This window comes from Mustela nivalis (assembly GCF_964662115.1).
Source record: "Mustela nivalis genome assembly, chromosome: 3".
NCBI classification, from domain to species: Eukaryota; Metazoa; Chordata; class Mammalia; order Carnivora; family Mustelidae; genus Mustela; species Mustela nivalis.
The window spans coordinates 48669455-48692131 of NC_139022.1; the positions used below are offsets into that span (position 1 = coordinate 48669455).

At 38.8% G+C, this 22677-nt stretch overlaps 1 long non-coding RNA gene across 4 annotated transcripts in view; it reads left to right on the forward strand.

Annotated features, from left to right (window-relative positions):
• Positions 1-22677, forward strand: part of LOC309861863 — a 184107-nt gene that overhangs the window by 154847 nt on the left and 6583 nt on the right. For all 4 annotated transcript variants that reach the window (XR_014310253.1, XR_014310254.1, XR_014310255.1 and 1 more), the window contains one exon: positions 20566-20632. This is a non-coding gene — a long non-coding RNA (uncharacterized lncRNA). The remainder of the gene's footprint in view (positions 1-20565; positions 20633-22677) is intronic.

The window sequence follows — 22677 nt, forward strand, 5'->3', positions numbered from 1 at the left end:
AAAAAGCAAATGTTGCCCTCTATACTGTACACATTTCACCCCACACGCATTTATGCTCATCTTGCTGACTCGGTAGTTGCCTGCCCACTTTGATTTGCTCCTTTCTCTTAATGATTTCCAAAGGTAACAGGAGAATTGCAAATAAAGGAACAAATGAGGAAAAGAATGTACACCCTAAGTAGTTTTTAAACAATTCATCTGGAAAGCTTATGCACAGCTGCCTACGCTTCTGAAGGCCATTACCAGTTCCTGGAAGGATAATATCCCCACTTCCTGTTCACTGCATTTATCTTCTCTGCTTGGCAGGAGAAAACCATTCTGCTTTGCCTTGCAGGAGATCAGGGACCAATTTTCATCTCACCTGCTTTCATCTGAGCTCATACCACCACCTAGTAGGGCGCTGGGCATGTAGTGTTCAGTAAATATTTGTTTACTTTACTCAGTGGTGCTATTTTCCTCTGTACTAATCAAAACAAGAAAAGTCATTTGAGTCTGAGAGATCTGCAATAGGGTCTTTTGGAAATAGTGGCTAGCAGGATTCCAGGCACCTTTAGCAGAACTGCACACCATACCAGGTCACAGCCATTTTCTTTTTCACACCAGGTGTGCCTCTTTCTAACCCTCAGATCAAGCCACTTGCTCCAATGTTCGCCATTCTCTAATGACTACTTGTAGTGCTTTGCAAAGAATAGAGTGACTCACTAGGTCCCAGTCCTCATGCTGTGTGACCTCAGAGAAGTTACTGAATTTCTTTGGACATTTATTCTTTATCTCTACAACAAGAAGGTTGTAGTAGACCATTTCTAGGGTTAGAATGGATGAGGTTTTCTCTGGGTACCGATACTGCTCTTCTGGAAAGCCCGGCCTGGAGCACTGCACTGATAGGAGCTGGGAGTCCACATTTTGGAGCAAGAAAGGAGTATCTGGGTTGAGTATGATTTTTGCTGTCCAAAGAATGGTGAGTTTATAAATTGAGTATTGTGCCTGTCCTGGCTGTGTTCTGAATCTTATTAGCTGTGTGGCCATGGACAAGTTACTAAATGGGTTTTCTCATTTATAAAGGAGCACAACCAGTAGTGCCTAACTTGTAGAGTTGTGATGAGAATTAAATAGGGTAAGACATACAGAGCACTTAGAACAGTGACTGAGACACAGTATACACTCAATAAATGTTAACTGTTATTGTTAATGTATACACTCAATAAATGTTAGCTGTTATTGTTAATGTATACACTCAATGAGTGTCAGCTGTTAGTGTTACATTTCATTTCTATAATTAAGATCTCTCTTAGTTATGATATTTAATTATGATAAGCCAATATTTGACTTGATGAAAAATACTAGACAGGTGTTAAAATACTTGATTTTTGGATAATCTGTTAAGTATTATTAGTGATTGGCCACTAGGGGCCGGGAGCCATCAATCTTCATAGGATGTTACAGATCAGTTAATCCTAATTCTATATCAGGTGGACTGCCAGGTGATGATAAATGCAGCTGGGATTTGTTGTTCTTTCTGCTTTTCATTTATTAATTCATAAAATATACAATTAGTGAATGTCTACTATGTGCCAGACATTGTTGTAGACCCTGGAGATGCAGTGATCATTCAAACACACAGGACTCCTATTCTCAAAGAGCTTAATTCTAGTGGAGCAACAGATAATCCATAAGTAAACAAAAAAGTCGGTCTCGGATCATGAAAAGTACTCTGATGACAGTAAAACAGACATGGGTAGATGTGGGAGGGGATACTTGACACTGAGTGGTCGGGAAAGGCTACCATGGGAACAAATATTTGAGCTGAGTCCTGATTTGTTAGTAGGAATCAGCTACCTGAGGAGATGAGGAAGGTAGTCACGGTCCGTGGGAAGAGCATGTGTGAAGGCCCTCTTGCCGGAGCTTGGTGTAATCAGGGAACAGGAAGAAGCCCAGTGAGGTCTGGGTGGAGTTAGCGCAGATAAGGATGGTAAGGCCTAAGATGGGGAATTACACAGGGACCGAGTGCTTTGGGCACGATAGGTCCTAATAAGAAATTTAGATTTTATTCCAAATGTATTAAGAAGCCATCTGAATGTTATAAGCAGGAAAGTGACACAATCTGATACACATTATAAAAACCTCATTCTGGTTTCTTTCTGACAGATGGATTTTTGTGAATGAAAGTGAAATCAGGTTAACCAGTTGCCACTAATCCAGGTAAAACCAGAGAGGGCTGAGAAGTGAGGAGAATAGGAAGATTTGGAATACATTTCAGAGGTGGAGGTATAAGGATTTGTTTCCAAAAGTGTTCACTACCTTGTGTGACATGTGTCTCATACGTGAAAACTTCTTAAAGGGCCACAAGCCCACTATTTCCTTAACTATTTTCATTAGTCTGTAAGTATTCCACTTGGTGTTATCAAAGCCCGAATGCATTAATACCACTTTTCTGAGTGTTTATCTTGGGAAAAAACAGTTGCTCCTATGCAACTCACACACTGAGGAACTGAATCAATAGGGCCTGTCAAAATAAATGTCATCACTTGGTCTCTTGGAGATGTCTCTATGGCTTTGGGGCTTGGTTCCCCGCCCCCCGGTAAAATAAATTACTGAAAGTTCACAGCAGCGATTAAATGCCCATTAAAACCCTCACTTGTTAGAAAGGGACCATGAGTGAACCTGGATTCTTAAGCCAAAGAACTCTCAAAACATGCAGCAGCATTCCCCCCACTTCAGCTGGCTCTGTGTGGGTGGGCTCCTTGCCTCCCATCTTCCTTCAGAGTACTGGCAATTAAACTAGTCAATTTACAATGACTAACTTCTCCAAGGAGACTTTAATCCCAGTATAACCCTTGCAGTGCCTTTTTGTTTAAGTTTTTAATTTTAATTCTGGTAGAGTTAATAGACTGTGTCATATGCGTTTCAGGTATACATTGCTTTTAAGATACGTTATCTGAGATGCCTCCCATCCCAGAGGAGGGACTGAGAGCTCCAGTCCTTCTGTTTCCCATCCAGATGAGCAATGCAGCTCTGTTTTTAGTGCCCTTTCTTATTCGGTCAATTTCACATCTGTCTGGAGACATGTTTCCCAGCATAGTTTGACTTTCACTGTGGGCAAACTTTGCTGTTCATTTATAAAGTGTAGGATATAAAATCTAATTTGACTGGTCAGATAATCAGTATGTGGATCACTTGGACATTTATGTCTATTTTTATTCTATTTTTTTAAAGATTTTATTTATTTGAGAGAGGAAAGAGAACAAGCGGAGGAGGCAGGGGATGGTGGAGAGAGAGAGAAGCACTCTTCTCGCTGAGCAAGGAGCCTGATGTGGGCTTGATCTCAGGATCCCTGGACCCTGGATCATGACTTGAGCTAAAGACAGACACTTAAACAACCAAGCCATCCAGACACCCCAGTGTTTACTTTTTAGATTCCCAATACTTCTTCTCTAATGTTAGCAGAAAGGACATTTACTGGAAGGATAATAGGTAGCTCTTAGTCTGGAAGGAAATACGTGGAGATGTAGCTGAAGTGAGGTAGGTGATGAAAACTATTGCTGAGGTCATACTGTGTGACAGCTGCCAGTGCTGCCCCTGTTGCTGGGCCACCGGTGGCCAATGCACAGGTGGCCTTGCTGCTTCTGGTGCTCTTGGACGGCGGGCAGTCCTGCAGGGTCCCAGGCTTCCTCAGGCAGAGTTGCTACTGTTTTCCAAATGTCACTGCTTACCTCTCTGCTGCTTCTGTGCCATCGGATTGTGTTCTGGACCATTCTTAGTTCTTTGTGTGTCACTCCTCAAAGTCCTGTGAGGCAGTGGCCCATTGGAAGCGATTAGTTTATGTGTCCATGCTCATGGACATGTGAGCGTGGCAGACAGGCTGGCAGACATCAGGAGAGTTAAACCGGTCCTTTTAGCTTCTGCAGTGATAGGCAGCGCTCTGCATTTCAGTCTTCAGTTCTGGGCTGTAAATATTTATCTTAGAGGTTCCTTTTGGTGAAAATCTGTTGGGATTCACTTGTTTAGTGTGTGACAACATTGAGGGACTCTATTTCTCTCTTTTTTTGACAGTTTGATATCCAATTGACATAATAAACTACATGCATCTGAAGTGCAGAATTTTGTTTAGAAATATGCATTTACCTGTGAAATCCTAACCACAACCAAGAGTATGTATACATTCATCACCTTCAGAAGTCTTTTACTGCTTTTTCCTTATTCTTCCAAAGCGACTATTGGTTAATTTGAATTTCCTAAAATTGTGCAAAAATGTCATCATACTACATGTATTTTTTAAATTTGACTTCTTTCACTCTAATTATCTCACGTTCATCCATGTTGAGTGTATCAGTAGCTCTTTCTATTGCTGGATAGTGTTCCATTGTGTGAGTATATGTGTATCACAATCTGTTCACTATTTCATGGACATTTGGGTTATTTCTAGTTTTGGCCATTACAAGTAACATCTATTGGTATTTGTGTATAAGTTTTCATGTACACCTGTGCTTTTATTTCTCTTGAGAAAATATCCAAGAGTAGAAAGTCTGGGTCCTATTGTAGGTATATGTTTAACTTTTTAAGAAGCCATAAACTATTTTCCAAAGCAGTTGTACCATTTTACTGCCAGCAATGCATATACGCTCTACTTACTCCAGACCATCCCTAACCTCTGATATAGTCAAAAACTGACAAAGTCTTTCACAGCTCTGGATAACATGTATCTACAGCTCAGGATCCAGGGTAAAAGAGAGAACATCTTTCTTTTTTAAAAAATATTTTATTAACATACAATATATTATTAGCCCTGGGGGAGAACATCTCCTTTCTAATACCATGTAAAAGATACAGTAGCCTCCCCTCCCCCTTATCGGTGGCAGATATGTTCCAGAACCTCCTGTGGATGCCTAAAACTGTGGGTCATACTGAACCCTGTATATACTATGCTTTTTCTTAAACATACATACCTATCATAGAGTCTAATTTACAAAATAAGCACAGTAAAAGATCAATAACAATAGCTAATCATAAAACAGAAGAGCTATAACAATATACTATAATAAAGTTAAGTGAATGTGGTCTTTCCCGCTCAAAATATCTTACTGTCCTATACTCAGCCTTCTTATGATGATGATGATGATGTGAGATGATAAAATGAAATGTGGTGAATGACCTAGGTATTGTGACATAGCTTTAAGCTACTGTTGACCTTCTGAGAATATAGAAGGTTGTCAGAAGGAGGATCATTCACTTCTGGACCATGGTTGACCATGGGTTGCTCAAACTATGGTTTCACTTTCTGCAGATAGGGCAGTTGGGGGACTGCTGTATTAAGAAATCATTCTACCAGTGTGCCAAGCATTTTTCTATGATCTTGTCCAGGAGAAGAGAGATACTGTAATGGTAAGTTTCAATATGGCCACAGAAAACAAAACAATAGATGTCTTGAGTTTAAGGAGCATGGCAAATGAGTGAAAGCTCTAGTAATATTATCTAGTAAATTTTATGAATAATATACAAAGTAGAAAATATGAATCTGGCTTTCTGTGTACACAAGGATCAAGACAAGAAGGGGAATAGTGGTTCAAAATAAAAGACCCATAGTGTATATTAAGGACCCTGTGCTGACCTAGAAGTATTCAATGGCAGGTAATAAATGAGTCCTGGAATAATTCTCTAAGCCAAGGAGGGTGGGGAACAATACAGTGGCTTTTAAGTATATTGTTAAAGCTTAAAACTGCCTATTGGGATTCCATACTTCATCACTTAAATGATGACTATTACTTATTCTGTCAGTGAATTATGTATATAACAGAAAATACTAAGTTCAAGAAGTATTCAATTATTGCCAAATTAAAACACCAGGAATCTTGGCCTTCAAAAATGTTCTGTATCATTTCCATATGTTCTGTCTTTTTTGTTTAGGTCTGGTGTTCCTTCAAAAATGTGTTCAACAAGTGGAGATATACTTGATACAGAATTTCCTCAGTACAATCAAAGATTGTAGTGATTTGGTTAATACTCAAATAGAAACAGAGATTGTTATTTTGAGGTACCAATTTGTCTTCTGCTTCTGTAGGCCTAATCTTTCTTTGTATTTTTATCTTCAGTATAGACATGACATTTTTAATAATGATATTAATGATATGATAAAATTACAGTTTGCTGATGCCTTATAGAAATAAAGTCTATTGCATGATGGAATATAGATTGGTATGGGGTTACTGGTGCCTCTCCAGTGTTTCAGAACTTGGATCAGTTAAATTGTTTCCATCTCTTATGAGGTTTGAATAATTATCTCATGAAACTCATATGAAATTATTGCTATTAAAACAAGTAGTTCATTGAGAACAATGTGGATATTTGAATTTTGAAAAACATCAGGAACATCATTTGACTGGCAATATTTCAAACATCTGGCTTGACACTGAAATGGTTGTTCATCATCTCTTCTTATCTACCTGATTTCTCTCTATCTCATTAAATTGCTGAGATAGACTCCCTCACTGGTTTAAAAAAAAAAAAAAAAAGTCTTACCTGCAAATGTAAGCATTGCTACCACATTCTCACATTCTCTCAGGTGTAAATTTTCTTTTAACACCAGGTACATGGGCTTTGGCTGTCATTGCTCATCCTTTCATTCCAAAATCCCGAGACCAGTGTTCCATCATGTGACTGAAACAGTTTTCAATTCCAGGTGCCAGGTGGCATGGCTGTATGCGGACTGCAGGTATTGAAAGGATAAAGCCATTTTATTTTATGTGCTCTAAACTTGCTTGATTGATTCTCTCATACCCGTGCCATAAAAACAGGGTGGCTTCTTTGCTCTCAATGTTAGGCTGCACTGAACCAGAAAAGAAAGTTAGATGAGAATCAGAAAATATTCTGCAGATGGGTTTCCTAAAGGAAAACTCTACAACTGCAATGATTAGGAAGCTTCTAGGTATCTCAGCAATCCCTTTGGGGAAATGGTACTTCTCCATACATCCATCCCCGGAAAATTGGTGAGCAAAGTCTTTAAAGTAGTTGCCTCAGGAATGAATTTTCTCAGCAAACGCCATCAGTAGATCATAGAAAATTTCCATGTAAAAGTTCAACATTGCAATGGGAGCTTTCTTTCACGAATTGCATTGACTAATTGAGAGTTCTTGTTATTTTTATGATGCAATGAGGCAGCTGAATATTTATTAAGGATATTTGTGCTCAATACTGTGGTTACTCCTAGGGGAGTAGAAAAAGGTAGAGGAAAAAAAAGTCATTCCCTTACAATATGCTAGTGAACACAAGATAAAAACAGTCAATAGCTAAACAGGGAACAGAGTTCCCAGTGTGACAATAAACAAATCAAACTGTGATTCATGGCATTTAGGTAGGCCTTCATGCTCTGCTAGTTTTTTGTGGGGTGGATTTAGGCAAATCGGGTAATCTTTCTGGACCATAAATTCCTCACATATAAAATTACACTTTTAGACCAATGTTATAGGACTGATTTGATATACCTTGATATACCTTCATGTAATCATATTTCTGAAGGCAGAGATGATACAGAGTGAGGTTCTTTTCCATTTTAGTTCCTACTTCATTTCTTATGTGAATTACTATGTGAATTCCTATACCCTGGGAGGTGCCCTCATCCCATTAGTTCCTATTCTGATGTTCCAAATGTCATTAAGATAAAAGTGACAGTCACTGTTTATTGGCTTGGTGGACAGATTCTGACTCTTCTCTGCCATTTTCATCTTGATAATATTCCAGGAAACCACATCTTCTTCCTCAGCTTCCTCTGCAGAGGTAATCAATTTGTTTAGTAACTGAAGGTTTAGTGGGGTTAACGGGAGGTTTCTCTTTCCTTCTTGTATATTCTTTTCCCCTCTTATTGCTGTTTTGAACACTCCATATGATGATCCCATCTGTTTGCAGAGGAGCCCCTCTTGTTTCATACTGAGCCACTGAACCTACCCATAGTCACCTACCTCTAGACTTCCAGTTGTATAAAACGAACAAAAACCAAAAAGACCCACCTAAATATATACTGTTATAAATCGGATTTTATGTTACTTGTATTTTAATGTGTTCCTAACTGATACAGCACACCGTGAAGTACTATACATAGAAAACATCATCATTATCTAAAGCTAACTGGTACTGAAAAGGCCACTTAAGGTGAAACCATATAAAGCAGGAACATCAACATCATAGTGAATAAAGTGTTTAATTGGAATTTTATCTTGGAAAATGCCACTAAAATTGGTGAAAATAATTTAATAAATACCTGCCATTTAAGTTTTAACTACAGGCAATGATACCACTGTAATTTTTTTTAACAGCTTTACAGAGGTGTAACTGACATGTCACAAAATTTACCCATGGTGAGTGTACAGTTAGACAATTTTTAGCAAATTTGGACAGTTGTACAATTATCACCACAATCCTATTTTAGAACATTTCTTGCACCCTAAAAGGTTCCCACATGCATGCTTTTTGGGTCAATTTCCACTCCTATCTCCAGCTACGATCATTAATCAGATTTGCGTGACTATAGATTGGCCTTTTCTAGAAATTGCTGTTACAAAAAATCATATAATCTTTTGTGAATGACTGCTTCCATTTAGTATAGCATTTTTGACATATATTCATGTTGTTGCATGAATAAATAATTTGACCTTTTGCCCAGTAGTAGCCCATTGTTTGGAAATACTACATTTTGTTTATCCATTCACCATTTCATAGATATTTGGATGACTTTCTTTTTTGAGTTATAATGGAAAATGCTGCTTTAAACATTGATGAACAAATCTAAATGTAGACATTCATTTTCATTTTTCTTGGGTAAATACTGAGGAGTGAAATTACTGGATCACATGGTAAAGTGATATATATGCTTAACAAGTATAAAAACTGTCTGTTTTCCAAACTGGCTCTACCAGTTTGCATTTCCACCACCAGTGGATGAGTTTTCTGGCATGTAACCCAACACTTGTGATTGTCTTTTTGTCTATGGCCATTCTATAGAGAGTAGAATGTTGTCTCATTGTAGTTTTAATTTTTATTTTCCTAATGTCTAACAGTGTTGAGAAACTTTTCATGTGATTATTGTCCATTTGTATATAAAGCTTTCCCCATTTGAAAATCAATTTCTTTTACATTGTATTGTAACACTTCTTTATACATTCACACAATATAAAAAACATTTTTTCGAGATATGATTTGAAAATTTTATTTGCATTCTGCGGCTTGTCTTTTCATTTTATTGATAGTGTCTTTTGCAGAGCCTATTTTTTAAAATAATGTCTAATTTATCAATATTTTCTTTTTTTATTTATTTATTTATTATTTTTTTTTAACTTTTTATTTTTTATAAACATATATTTTTATCCCCAGGGGTACAGGTCTTTTATGATTGAACTTTTAGTGTTACAGTGAAGAAATATTTGTCTAACATAAATTCACAAAGACTTTCTCCAATATTTTATTCTAAAAGCTATTTTTATGTGTTACATGAGGTAAGGACTTAAGTTCTTTTTTTAAAAAAATATAGCTCTCCTGTTGCTCCAGCAGTTTTTTGAAGACTTTTCTCCTTGTGTTTTCTCACCACTTTAGTCAAAAATAAGGGATAGCATGGAGAACCACAGGGGATGGGAGGGAAAACTTAAGGAAAAGAAATCAGAGAGGGAGACAAACTGTGAGAGACGATGGACCCTGTGAAACAAGCTGAGGGTTCAGAAGGGAGAAAGGATTGAGGGAATGGGTTAGCTGGGTGATGGGTATTAAGGAGGGCACATGTTGTGATGAGTGCTGGTTGTTATACACAACTAATGAGTCATTGAACACTACATTAAAAACTGATGATGTACTGTACATTGGCTAACTGAACATAATTAAATAAATAATTCATAAATAGGATAGATTTTGGACACTTGATTATGTTTCATTGATAATGAATGTCTGTTCTGAAGCCACAACTATCTGAAATCAGGTAGCATGTCCTTCGATTTTGTTATTTTTCAAGATTATTTTGGCTAATGTAGGTCTTTTGCATTTCCATATCAATTTTAGAAATAGTTTGTCAATTTCTATAAGAAAGCCTGATTGGATTTTGACAAGGATTGAATTGAATTATATGGATTTATCTGGAGAGAAATGTCATCTTATAAATGTTTGGTCTTCCTTTCCTCAAATACGCTATGTTTCTCAATTTATATAAAGCTTTAAAAATTTCTCTCAGCAATACTTTATAGTTTTCAATGTGCAAGGTGTTTTTTTTGTTGTTGTTAAAAATTTTTTTGATATTATTTTGATGGTAATTTTCTTGATTGTGCTTTGGGATTTTTCTCTCTTAGTATATAGAAGTATAACATGCATTTATGTTGTATCTTGATAATTTCTTAAGTTTGGTCATGGACTCTAGCAGATTTTGTGTGAATTTCTATAGAATATTCTATCTACAAGATCATATTATTTTTGAATAAAAATAGTTTTTCATCTTCCTTTTCAAAGCATATGCCTAGAATACATTTCAGGATTTGACCTTTGAAAACCCTCCTTCTGTCCCCTCCATTCTTCATTCCTTACTCTCTGGCCACATCGACCTTTCTGTCCTGAAGCTCATCTGTCATCATTTCTGTCTCAGGGCATTTGCACAAGTTACTCCTTTTCCTGCAATGCTCTTTACCCAAATACTTTGGGCCGCCTCCTGTTACTATTTCCACCTTTCATGTCTCAAATCAAACATCATCACATCAAAGAACTTCCCTGGGCAACCTGAGAAAGTCTCCATTACTACAACCATTCTGTATCATTCTGTAATTATTCAGAGTACTTACAACCCCTCTAAAATTGAACTGATCTGTTCACATGTTTATTTTCTGCCCACCCCCAATCCTGAACTTCAGTATAATTTCCTGGAAGACAGTGACCAGTCTACAATTTCGACTGCTTGGTTCCAGTGGTTAGAATACTGCTCATGGTATACATAGGATACTGTCTCATAGAAGGCGTACTTTTTTTTTCTTTTTCTTTTTGTTCTATGATAGATGGAAGAAAGAAAAAGAGAAAACTTTAAAGCATGCAAACAAACTATTCAAGAGAGTAACTTTCATACTTTAGTTAGTACTATAAAATGGACTGCAAATTATCACAGGGATTAGCTACTCTAAAGGTAGGAAAGACATTAAATAAAGGTAACCTGATACATTTCGATCATGTGTCATGAATCATTACAGGATGCAATATTTTAGTGCACTCATAAACAGTCAGGGGGCCTGTGTGTCATACTTGGAGTCTGAGGAAGAAATTTTCAGCTGCATCGGTGCAGATTCTTTCTGTGAGTTAGTTTGGGAATTAGGAGTATGAACTCTAGATCTGGAAGTTGCTATAAAGCACAGACCTGCTCACAACATATGGGCATGTGGCTTGACCTCTGTTCTTGCTGACCTACGCCCAACATCTCCTGGCTCTTCAGCCTGCAGCTAAGACAAAGTATCGCCATCACAGGATGCTGTGCTGCAGGGTGAATGGAGCTGACTCAGGGCCGCCGAGGCCACTCAGGCACACCGTGGCATCCGCTGTTGGGCCCGCCAGCTTATTTACTAGTTTCTTTGGTGTCGTCGTCTTGACAAGTAACTCTGGGAATTCAGTGCATTTTTCCCCTTCAGCTAGACACCTCCAGAATATTTGACTCTCTGGATGTGTCAGGCAGGCTCTGTAATTAAATGGCTCAGCATTTCTGTTTGTCAGGGTGATATAAAATAAGGGGAAAAAATGTTTGCTTTGTGAAGCCCTGCCATAAAGCCTTCAGGAGGGATTATACATCATCAGGCCTTTGGCTCCCAACAGAAAATGCTCTGAAAGACAAAACATCTTTAGTGTCAATTTTCAACCAGAACAAAATTGAATGAAATGAAGTTTGACATACGGAATGGTTTTCATAAGTTGTTTAAAATGTGAGTCACAAGAAATGTCACTTTGACGACATGGCAGATCAGCTGAGATACTTCTAATAATTTGAATAGAGCTCAGAGCTGACTTACCTTTGTGTGCTCTCGGGCCATGCTATGGCCCACATTCAGTTAAGGAAGAACTGGGCCCGTTCGTTATTTGTCATGGCAGAGTTTGCATTTGTTGGTTCTTCAGAAAGAGAGGCTGAAACCAGCTTGAAAAATGCTTTGGAAGACTGTACCTTCATCTACGTAAACCCATTGCTTGAAAATCATTCTTTTATCAAAGATTTCCATCTGTGCATACACTTTTGAATATTTTTTATACCAGCAAAGTTCACATGTACTGATAATAACATAATGAAATATGACCACCACAGTTGCATCTTGAAGTCACATTAGAAATTCAGTCCCTAAAATTAACTCAGATATGCTGTGACGAGACATAGTTACTGCACAACACAAAAGACTGTAAGAAGAGTATATTTCTCAGAAACTATGGTCACGTATACATTTTTGGGTGTTAATATGATTCAGTTATAATCCCATAAAGTATCCATAGTTGGCTAGCCTCAGTTCTAGATTCAGTATACAAGCTAGAAGAGTTATTTCAGGTTTATTTTTTTAAAGGAATAAGGATTTTCCAAGCCTTGTACCATACATTTCTTTGTGTAGTTGTGGGTTAAACTAGTACATCCTCTTCCTCCTTGCCTCTTTCCCCATTCTTAGTCCCCAGTCTCTCCAGATACACAATAATAGGTGAATTTGTTTCTGTTGTCCTATAGTTCATGGAAAGTTAAATGAAAAAAAAAAAAGAAAAAAAGATGACAAAACCAACACAGCAGCTCTCAATCCTGACTCACAACCTCAGCAAAAGCAAGAATGAGTCAATTAACTAACCTTCTCTTGGAGGGATTCGGTTAGAAGCTGGGAAGAATTGGGACACCCCAATGTTTCTTCCAATAAATGGGACATATTAAAAATAAAAGTATTTCATTTTATATTTATGAACGTATGTCGCTGTGCCCTCCCTTAGTGTCTGAGCCATTATAATATTTTCAGTAATGGATTGTCCTTCCTTTCTAGGTTGCTAGCAGGTGAGTTTAAGATTCATAGGGAATAACTGGTCCTTCAGGTGAGAGCAGCCCATCATCACAAGGAGCAGCAAGAAACATGCAAGGGTACAGGATGGCTTGGCTTCCTGAGTTCCCTGCATCCCATTTCCTAGGGCTTTTTCTGTAGTAACTAGGGCAATTCTGTGTGAGAGCTTCTACGGTTGTGTTTCAGCCTCCCACACAGTCCAAATGCTAATCCTTAGTGGATTTAAAGCACCAGGCCCTTTAGTATTCGTCATGCTGATCAATTTTAATTGAAAAAGGGAAAGCACACATTTTGCACAGTGTGGCATAAGGTACGTCCTCTAATGGAGTTGCTAGGAGGGAGGCCAGAGCATTTCCTACATGCTCCTCTCCTAAGAAGCCTGTCCCCTTTGGATGGAGTCTGTATTCTGGGAGGAATCCATGGGGAGTACAAAGAAGGAAAGGGCTCACTGGCTTTCTAGCCAGAGCAGTCAGGTCATCCCTGGTTGTCTATGTGAAGAAGAATGTGACAGCCATATCTTACTGCCTGTTGTATCCCTTAAGAGCAATCAAATTCATGGACGGTGGCTTTATTGTGCCCTGTTAATAATGAGTACCATTTGCTATACATGGAGGCTGAGCATATAAAATTCCATTTGTTCCTTGCATTGATTCTTGGCCCTGGACTTACCCAGCCTGTGCCTACCTTCAGCATTAATCCCGATGACTTCCCCACACAATGTACTCTGGCCAGATTGATCTTTCTTTAATATGCTTCTTTCACTCTTTTTCCATGACTTTCCCTCTTTTCTCTCATAGTCCTGGTATTTAAAAATCCTCTTAAAATTCTCTGGACATTTTTGCCTAGCTGGCTCCTTACTTTTCTGTTCTTTTCTCAAATAACATCTTTTCAGAGAAACCCTTCTGGACCACCTGATCTAAAGTCGTCCCTCTCCTCATCATCACTCATGACTATGTATCCTTTTACTTTGCCTAAGGTTACTTTTCTCAGAGTAAAATTGCCCTGTTTCTTTACTTTTTTGGTCCATGTTCTTCCCCAGAATGTAAGCTCTACAGAGAGAGAGCATTTATCTGTATTTTGAATCACTACGGCCACAGACATGGCTGCACCGAGCATCTCTTCATCCAACATTCATGGCAAGAGAAGTTGACACGTCCAGATAATTATCACCACTGAATAAGTAAATGAGATTTTAGAGAAGCCAACTAATTTTTCTATAACCACTAAAAGGTAGCAATAGGATTTGAACCCAGGTTTGCTTGAATGAGTCCTAGCTGTACAAGTTGACTGCAGAGCTATGAACATCTTTTCCCTCAGAATTACCTTGCAATTTCTCCAGAAATTTAATTCATTCATAGTTTCTTTGCCCAAAAGTGGGATCAACAGCCAATCACTTGTCTAGATAATCCCATTCTGAATTCTTAAAGCTTCATCTAAGCATTATTTTTCCCCTCTTGTGACTACTTGACGCTTTCATCTATACCCATGATCAGTCTCTTGGCATTTGCCTTCCCCCAACCCCAGTCCCGGGCGACCACTAATCTAATTTCTAACTCAATCCTGGATATTTACTAAATGGAATCACATAACATGGGCCTTTTGTGTCTGGCTTCTCTCATGTTCTATACACTCAAGGTTCATCCAAGTTGTAGCATGCATCTATTGATGCATTCAGGCTTTTCATATGACCAGGTAATATTCCCCGTACTACATTTTGTTTATGCATTTATCAGTTGGATAACTGTATATAATGGTACTGTGAAAATTTGTGTACAGGTTTCTGTGTGGACATGTATTTATAATTTTCTTAAGTATATACCTAGAAATGGAATTGTTGGGTCATACGGTAAGTCTGTGTTTTTCTTTTCTTTTTTTTCTAATTTATTTGATAGACAGAGATCACAAGTAGGCAGAGAGAAAAGAGGAAGCAGGCTCCCCGCTGAGCAGGGAGCCTGATGCGGGGCTCAATCTCAGGACCCTAGACTATGACCTAAGCTGAAGGCAGAGGCTTTAACCCACTGAACCACCCAGGTGCCCCTTTTTCTTTTTAAGAAAATGCTTAACTTTTTTTTTTTTTTAATTAACCTATAATGTATTACTTGTTTCAGGGGTACCAGTCTGTGGATCATCAGTCTTACACAATTCACAGCACTCCCCATAGCACATATCCTCCCCAATGTCCATCACCCAGACACCCTATCCCTCCCAACTCCCTCCCCTCCAGCAAACCTGTTTGTTTCCTGAGATTAAGCGTCTTTTATAGTTTGTCTCCCTCTCTCGTTTCATTTTGTTTCATTTTTCCCTCCCTTCCCCTATGATCCTCTGTCTTATTTCTGCCAAACTGTTTTCTAAAGTGCCTGCACCGTTTTATATTTCCACCAACAATGTGTGATTGTTTCAATTTCTCCACATCTTTATCAATACATTTCATGTTTGTCTTCTTGATACTAGCCATCCTAGTGGGTATGAAAAGTTCTCATTATGGTTTTGATTTGTATTTCCCTAATGACTAATGATTTTGAGCATCTTTTTTTATGTACTTATTGGCCATTTGTTTATCTTTGGATAATATCTATTAAGTCTTTTGCTCATTTTTAAATTGGATTACTTGTCGTTTTATATTTGAGTTGTTAAGAATTATTTTAAACTCCGAGTAAAAGTTCCTTATGAGGTATATGATTTGGATATATTTTTTCCCATTCTATGGGCTGTCTTTTCATTCTTTTGATGATGTCCTTGGAAGCACAAAGTTTAAGTTTTGGTGAAGTCCATTTTATTTTTCATTTTTCTGTCTGTGACTTTGGTGTCATATCTGAGAAACCATTGCTTAGTCCAGATCACAAAGCTTTAAACTTATGTTTTCTTTTAAAAGTTTTGTAGTTTTTTTTTTTTTATAAACATATATTTTTATCCCCAGGGGTGCAGGTCTGTGAATCACCAGGTTTACACACTTCACAGCACTCACCAAAGCACATACCCTCCCCAATGTCCATAATCCCACCCCATTCTCCCAACCCCCCTCCCCCCAGCAACCCTCAGTTTGTTTTGTGAGATTAAGAGTCACTTATGGTTTGTCTCCCTCCCAATTCCATCTTGTTTCATTTATTCTTCTCGTACCCACTTAAGCCTCCATGTTGCATCACCACTTCCTCATATCAGGGAGATCATATGATAGTTGTCTTTCTCTGCTTGACTTATTTCGCTAAGCATGATACGCTCTAGTTCCATCCATGTTGTCGCAAATGGCAAGATTTCATTTCTTTTGATGGCTGCTCTCTTCCATTTTGAATTGATTTTTGTATATGGGGTAAAGTAGGAGTGCAACTTTCTTTTTTTTTTTTTTTTCTTTTTACATATGTCTCTCTAGTTGACCTAGCATGAGTTTTTGCAAAGACTATTCTTTCACCATTGAATTGTCTTGATACCCTCATCAAAAATCATTTGACCATTTAAGCAAGGGCTCATTCATTGTGAACTTTTTTTCTTTTATTATCTTTATGATGTTCAGTTAGCCAACATATAGCACATCATTAGTTTTTAATGCAGTGTTCAGCGATTCATTAATTACAAACACTCAGTGCTCATCACAACACGTGCCCTCCCCAATACCCATCACCTGGTTACCCTTCGCTCCACTCCCCTCGCCTCTGCAATCCTAAATCTGTTTCCTGGAGGTTCTCTTTCTCAGTGGGTACTTAAAACTCAGGCCCCACCTAAACAGGTCCAGCTTTTACCCCTTGCACCAGTTCCAGAGATAGTTAGAAGGAACACGAAGCAAGAGAAAAATATCAAGATATACTTGTAGCAAGATATCATTCTGAGCTAATGTGCTGGAGGAAATAAAACTTAATTCAAAGTAATGCAGCAGGAGGGTGAGACAATTTTTACATGTGAAATCAGTGTTTTAGTTAGGAGTCTGTGGTTGCAAGTGACAAAAACTAAATTTACTTAAACAAAAGAGAACTGTATTGGCTCATATCATTAAACTATAGAAACAGAAGGCGGCAGCTGGCCTTTGGGACTTCTGGAACTAGGTCCTCAGACACCATTGTGATTCTGTCCCTGTACTGCAGCTTTTTAAAATCTGCAGCCCTTTAAGCAGAAGAAACATGGCTTTCTGCTACTCTTGGGTCTCTCCCTTTTAGCTACCCAATTAGAGAGAAACGGACACTTCTCTGGCAGCTACAATTTAAAACATTCCCTAGTTTGGCTTACTTTGATAACATAGCCTGGTGCTAGCCATTCTGTCCAGAAAGATGTTGCTCTAACTTGGTTCATAGTTGCACCCCTGTGGCCGGAGGGTAGGGCCTGTTACCAGAAAAAGAGCCATCAAATGGGTCAGTTGAAGCAAAGAACCATTGATCTCTAGGCAGGGGTTAGAAATCAAGAGCCACCCTGGGGATAAAAATATATGTTTATAAAAAATAAAAAATTAAAAAAAAAAAAAGAAAGAAAGAAATCAAGAGCCACACAAAAACAAATAAAAACGTCTTCCTGTCATCTGAGTCCTTTGTGCACATCCAATATCCCAGGAACCTCACCTCACCCTGGGATACCATTTCAAGGCCTTATATAGAAATACTTAACTTCTTGCAATTCCTTTCTCCCCACGGACATAGCCTATGATGTCACACTGAGGTTACATCATGTTTGTTGGTATGATTTCCTTGTTGGTATGATTGCAAGGGGGTAATGAAAAATCTGAACCAATCTTCTCAATTTTTCTCCTTTTTTAATTGCTCAGATATTAGTTCATTAGAAAAGAAGTTGCAAATTTCAGTGCTGCCAGTTACCAAGAAGCATTCAGCTCTGTAAGAAATAAGTGACTAAAATATCAAATAACCAGTCTTGAAGCAAACATTAGAATAGGATTTTTTAAATGCTTGGAAAACAGCAGTTGTTACTTCATTACTTCCAAATAATTATCACCATTCATATCCTTTTGGAATCCTCCAGACGGCAACAAGATCCACCACCCTCTTTTGGGGAAGGGAGAGCTTGGGCTCTCTGCTTATGAAGGAGCAATCTATTTAAGTAAGAAAAAATAAGAACACTGAAACTACTTTTACTAGTGATGTGACAAACATCGCCAGTAGTTGCATGCTAATTCAGGCTATCACCTTTAATTAGGACTTGGGGAGGCTGAGTTATGCTGTCTCCAGTCTTTGGAAAAAAGCACTCATGATCAAAGAGCTACCTTCTTTAAATAATTTAAATAGATATCCATTTTAATTAAAGTAGATATTGAATATTGGATATGAAAATGACTGCCTTTTTTTTTTTTTAAACCTTTAGATTTGGCGGCGGCTGCTTAAATGAGTAGGTCCCTCTACAGAAGGAAACAGCATCTGGTGCAGTCCCTCTTCAGGGCTGAAGATCAAGCACACACTCCACTGGAGACCCTCTGTGATCCCAGTACCTCCCTGGGTTGGAGCACGTGGGAGGAAGCCCCTTCCACAGTCACCTGGTGGGTCCCTATATAGGTCTCAACGGCTGCCAGAGGACTAAACAGTCTGGTTCTGCTCTTCTGAAAAGGGGCTATTTCTCTCCCTGACCTAAAACAAAAGTGGTTTGGAATGCAGTAAAGCATTTGATGAATCATGGGACATGGCCTCAAAATTTCTTGAAAAGGTCTCTGCTGGAAAGATGAAGCATTCAGACTGTAGAGACCTGAATCTATCTCATGTACACTCATCATGAGCCTGTTTGTGCTGCCTTTTTTTTTTTGAATTTTTAATTTTTTTATAAACATATATTTTTATCCCCAGGGGTACAGGTCTGTGAATCACCAGGTTTACACACTTCACAGCACTCACCAAAACACATACCCTCCCCAATGTCCATAATCCCACCCCATTCTCCCAACCCCCCTCCCCCCAGCAACCCTCAGTTTGTTTTGTGAGATTAAGAGTCACTTATGGTTTGTCTCCCTCCCAATTCGATCTTGTTTCATTGATTCTTCTTCTACCCACTTAAGCCCCCATGTTGCATCACCACTTCCTCATATCAGGGAGATCATATGATAGTTGTCTTTCTCTGCTTGACTTATTTCGCTAAGCACGATACGCTCTAGTTCCATCCATGTTGTCGCAAATGGCAAGATTTCATTTCTTTTAATGGCTGCATAGTATTCCATTGTGTATATATACCACCTCTTCTTTATCCATTCATCTGTTGATGGACATCTAGGTTCTTTCCATAGTTTGGCTATTGTGGACATTGCTGCTATAAACATTCGGGTGCACCCTTTGGATCACTACGTTTGTATCTTTAGGGTAAATACCCAGTAGTGCAATTGCTGGGTCATAGGGCAGTTCTATTTTCAACATTTTGAGGAACCTCCATGCTGTTTTCCAGAGTGGCTGCACCAGCTTGCATTCCCACCAACAGTGTAGGAGGGTTCCCCTTTCTCTGCATCCTCGCCAGCATCTGTCATTTCCTGACTTGTTGATTTTAGCCATTCTGACTGGTGTGAGGTGATATCTCACTGCTATTCAACATAGTACTAGAGGTCCTAGCCTCAGCAATCAGACAACAAAAGGAAATTAAAGGCATCCAAATCGGCAAAGAAGAAGTCAAATTATCACTCTTTGCAGATGATGTGCTGCCTTTTAAGGGAGAGTAAAGATACCCCAAAGAAGAGTCTGGCAAAGCAGTATTAGATGATTTCACCTGTCCCCCAATGTTTCAATACTTCTTACTTCCCACTTCATTTTATCATTTTCTCTCTCCCCCAGTTATCTGATGCTTTCCTCTTTTCTCCCAGATTCCTGGGCTAGTAGAGCATAGACACGGTCATCAGGACATCAATTCATAGTCACATTCAAAAGAAAATTAAGGAGGGATGCCTGTGTGACTCAGTTGGTTAAGTGTCTGACTCTCGGTTTCAGCTCAGGTCATGATGGTGGAGTCATGAGATTGAGCCCCGCATTGGGCTCTGCGCTCAGTGTGGAGTCTGCTTCAGATTCTTTCTCCTCACCCTCTGCCCTTCTCCACTCATTCTCTCTCTCTCTCTCTCTCTCTCTCTGTCTCTCAAATAAATAAATAAAACCTAAAAAAACTTAAAGAGAGAAAGCAAAAAAGGACACAAAGAAAAGAACTGTGAAAGAGGGACTTGATAACAAAGGGCAAATTTCATTTACTTATGTTTCTGATTTCAGTATGCTTACAGGCTTCCTTTTTAGCTACTGGTCGGGGGGTGAAACGTGGGGGTGGGGAAAAACCACAGTTGTTTTGTTGGTTTTTTTTCCTTCCTCCTGCTCCCTCTTTTTTAAATGTGTTTGGATACTGATTACAGATCCAAGGTGACGTCATTCATCTAACATTCCACTGAAGTGAGATGGACAGATTAAATTTTACTGCCACTCATTTTCCAGGTAGATTCTATTAATCAACGAAAATCCGTAAAAATCATTACAGGATAATACTCTTCTATATGTTTACAAAAACCCAACAGCTCCTTTGATGAGATTCCCTGGGCTCCCATTCACGGGATCAGATTTGTATCTTGTCTCTTTCGCGCTGACTGTTCAACGTCTGCTTGTCCCTGCAGGTCACACTCCCTTGGTCTGATTAACTTTTGGTGATCCATCACCAACTGGACTGGAACTTTCTCTGAGGTAGGCTTGAACAATTGTTTTCTGGCTTAATGCGCTGCACGTATGGACAAGAGTTACTGTGTGTTTCAGTCAAGGGTTCCAAATGCAAGCGACCTTCTTTATTTCCCTACTTGGCCCTTACCCCAAAGAAGGAAGACCTTGTACAAAGGGATTGGAGACCATGCAAATAACAGTTTTCTTAAAGGAAAATAAAAATTAAACAGAAGCTAAAACTTCCATCCAAGTCATGGTAGTTGAGGCAGTGCATGCGGAATGTGGGTGTACAGGCGGAGGCAAAGGAGGGATGATACGGTGAGAGTGAGTAAGGTGTTTTAAGGATGGCAGTGAGTTAGGGTGATTAATATCACACTGAATGAGTCAGGTGGTCATGGGAACTTAATCATGATGGGAGCGAAAAGGGTAAAGGAGAGGTCGAAAGAAGTCTCAAAACAGGAGGGAGTGTTCATTGTCAGAAACGTCAAAAAGAGAATTTCCAGACAGCTACCAATTTGTGATACAATTAGATTGGGCTTCTGTTTTTCCTAACACTGGCAAAGACTGAAATGGTATGTATCTGAGTAAGAACTCATATATCCACGGCCATGGGATGATGAGCTTGAAAACATTTTCTTTTGGAAAAAAAAAAAAAAAACCAACCTCAGACGCTTGATAACTCTGGGAGCAAAGTTTGTGCTGAAATAAAAGTAAAGTTTGTTTTAACAAATGCATTGAATTCTGAAATGAAGCTCAGCTAGTATAAAAATTCAACATCAATTGCACACAAACATTTTGCATGACCTTGCATTAGAATAAGCCTTTCAAAGGACTAGATGTAGTATAAATTGAGCAAGAATCCAGCTCTTTTCTAAATGCCAGTATCAGACAAGTTTCAAGATTGCCATGTTCCCACTGGAACTCAGACAAACACTGACACTAGAAATAAATGGGCCATTGGCTATATCTGCTCAGGAGCTCAGGTTCATCCTTTCTGTTGTCACAGTGAAATTCATAATAAAATGCCAGCAAAAGTAAAGAGCAAGTCAGACCTGTCTCCATCAGCTACAGAATAAGCATCTGCTATGATAATCATACCCCCCTACCCCAAACACTAGCAATCCTGTTAGGTATGTTTATCTGCCAGAAAAGAAGTCATCCTATGAGGGAGATGGACTGACTTCCGAGACTTATTTCCTGTCTTTGGAGAACTTTAAGAAATAAAAGATGACTGTGCCTTCCCTGACCATTCCTATAGCCAAGTGAGGTTTTTTTTTGTTTTGTTTTGTTTTGTTTTTTTTGTTTTGTTTTGTTTTTATATGTCTAAACCACTTCTCTTCCTTTCTTTTCTTGCTGTTTTCCTCTCCTACATTCCATGACGGTTATATCTCTGTTAAACAAACATGAGAAGCAAAGAATAAAAATTGTAGGATTTAAACATCATCTTGCTTCAAGAGAGTCCTACCTCACGGAAGACAATGAACAGATATTTGGCCAAAAGGATTTCCTTTATTCCCCGCAATGAAGACAGTTTGGAGCACAAGTCCTAGTCTGCCATCTTGCACACTTTGCGAGTGACCCTTTATTACTGCTCTCTGGGGATGGATCAATCTTGGTTCAGTGTTGCAGTCCAGCCCCAAATTAGATCTCTTGCATGGGGAACTCTGAAATGAATCCAACATATCATATGCTATTAATCCTTCTTGCACTCTGTTTTCATCCCAACATGGTTTTTGTTTTTGTTTTGTTTTTGTTTTGTTTTTTTGCCATTAAGGAAAATATTTTTCTAAAGATTTTATTTATTTATTTGACAGAGAGAGAGATCACAAGTAGGCAGAGAGGCAGGCAGAGAGAGAGGAGGGGAAGCAGGCTCCCTGCTGAGCAGAGAGCCCGGATGCGGGACTCGATCCCAGGACCCTGAGATCATGACCTGAGCCGAAGGCAGAGGCTTACCCCACTGAGCCACCCAGGTGCCCCAACCATTAAGGAAAATTTTGAAGTGACCGGGACCCCATGGTTAATCATGAGGAGTGGCCAAGGCAGCACTGGAATAATCCCTGTGAGTGCTTTAC